The sequence below is a fragment of the Arvicola amphibius genome, chromosome 15 (genome assembly GCF_903992535.2).
Source record: "Arvicola amphibius chromosome 15, mArvAmp1.2, whole genome shotgun sequence".
NCBI lineage: Eukaryota > Metazoa > Chordata > Mammalia > Rodentia > Cricetidae > Arvicola > Arvicola amphibius.
In genome coordinates this window covers 34,891,197-34,893,342 of record NC_052061.1, presented here as the reverse complement: position 1 = coordinate 34,893,342, position 2,146 = coordinate 34,891,197, and the positions used below count along the sequence as shown (strand labels likewise).

At 53.9% G+C, this 2,146-nt stretch overlaps 1 non-coding gene across 1 annotated transcript; it reads left to right on the top strand.

Moving 5' to 3' along the window:
• The first annotated feature begins 1,852 nt into the window (after nt 1-1,852).
• Nucleotides 1,853-1,923, top strand: Trnag-gcc. Its single transcript has one exon. It is a non-coding gene; the product is annotated as a tRNA-Gly (tRNA).
• The last annotated feature ends 223 nt before the right edge of the window (nt 1,924-2,146 follow it).

Below are 2,146 nucleotides of genomic sequence, written 5' to 3'. Positions count from 1 at the left end.
AAACAGCCACAACAACAGTGAGAGAAAGCCACAGACAGAACCCACCAGTGAACAGAAGAAACTGGGACCCACTGAGTGTGGCCTGGGCACCCTCTTGAGTACCTGACCTGTTGTTCCATGGACTCCAGACTCCTCAACAGGCTGTCCACCTGGGCTTTGATCTTGCTCAGCTCCCTCCTGATGGAATCCAGCTCCTCAGTCTGGACTGCTGAGAGAGGGGGCAGGGTTGATGTCCACATGAACACAGACCACAGGAACAGAGAGCAAATACAGACGGCCAAGGCATGCCTGCCTTTCCTCACTACAGTTCAGGCCACCCCACTCCTCCCTAGCACTGACCGGGAGGCCCGGGCCCCTCACTCACACTTTCTCTGCCCCAGGGGCAGATGGCTCTCCCTGCAGGCTTTGTAAGGGCTGTAGGGGTTCTTGACCCTCAGACTTAGGTGGGTCCTAAGGACCTTGGCAGGCACCTGGTTGATGAGTAGAGGGGTCTTCTTGCCTTTATCCACCCTGAAGAGACAGGAGAGGAGGGAGCAGTGAAGTCAACCTGTTCCAACACCTCCCTTTCCCAGGACACCGCTGACAAGACCCACCCACCCACTAACTAGTTGAGTATGACTTCTCTGATTCACAGTATTCGATCCATAGTCACCTCTGCTATGGTTACAAATGAGGAGGGAAACCAGAGTCTGCCTGGTCCTCAGATCAACTTGGGAGAGCAAGAATGCCCTCCCTCCCTTCTTCCCTTCCTCTCTCCTTTCTTCCCTTCCTTCCTTCCCTTCCTCCCTCCTTTCTTTCTTCCTTCCTTCCCTCCTTCCATCAGTCTTACACAGCCTTGTTTGTAGCTGAGGCTGACCTTGAACTCCTGATCATCCTGTCCCCCACTTGCAGTTCTTCCTTTGAAGAACTTCCTTTGAAGAACTGTGGGAGAGACCACAACAAACCAGCTTCTCTCTAACTGGATTCTGCTATCCCACCCCCACCCCCTCCGCAGGGGGCAGTGGGGGGGGGACGACAATCGCCTGCCAGCTAGAGCCTGGCCCGCCAAAGGCTCTTGTGCCTAAGCCAGGAACTGCTGATCTTTGGGATCTTAGTCCGGCATAGGATGAAAGAGAAAAGTTAAGCCAGAGCCCAAGATCTCATTGTGGGTCTGGAGATTTTAGTCCTTGCATGTGAGTATGTCAGTATATTCGGGGCCAGCAGGAAAGGTTAAGGCTACTGCCAAGCCACCTGACCTTGACTGCAGGCCAAGGAAAAAGACGAGCTCCAAAAGATACCAGGCTCATAGGAGCAGTCTCACCCCCTCTTCACACGGAGAGATAAAGGATCTGTGCAGACAAATGAGTTCCGGTACGTGAAGGGCTGGTGCGAATACAGAAAGCACTGGGTGGGTCCTGCCGGGATGAGGCTGGTGAGCGTGCTCAGTTGGAAGGGGGTCTAAAGTTACGACACTTAGTCCTCCGGATGCTGTCGCCTTCGTACCCCGCTCAAAGGCAGACTCCGAGGTCCAAACCAAGGACAGTTGCGGGTCTGTCCTTTCAGCCTGCGGGGTCCCCAGAACTGTGATGAGATTTCCGGCCACCTCTGCTTCCTGGCTTCTGGAGGTCTGGGTGGGCGGTAGAGGACGTGCAGGGCTGCTTCGGATTCCGGTCGGCAGGAGGAAGAAAGAGAGAGCTGGCGTAGGTCACGTAGGAAAAGACGTGCAGACCTCCTTAGCGATGTGCGTCTGATTAGAGGAGCGTTGGCTGTATCCGGGGCTCCTTATAATGAATTTCCGAAACATCGATGGTCCACTGGCTAAACACGGCAGCACCTAAACATCACAACCAGCAGGATAGCTTCCTACAACACGGCATTGGTGGTTCAGTGGTAGAATTCTCGCCTGCCACGCGGGAGGCCCGGGTTCGATTCCCGGCCAATGCACAAGTTACCTTTTTTTTTTTCTTTTGAACAGTAAGAGAGTATCTCGTCCAAACATGGGACTTGCAGGGTTTAGTGCTGCGACCCCGGCCTGGCCTTTTTTTTTTTTTTTCAGGGGGGAGGGAGCGGGAGAGAGAGGAGGCCCTATAAGCAAAAAAAAAACAATCCTGGGCTCTGCTTGGGAGCATTGGAGCAGGAACAAACACTTCTTTCCCCACACCATCTT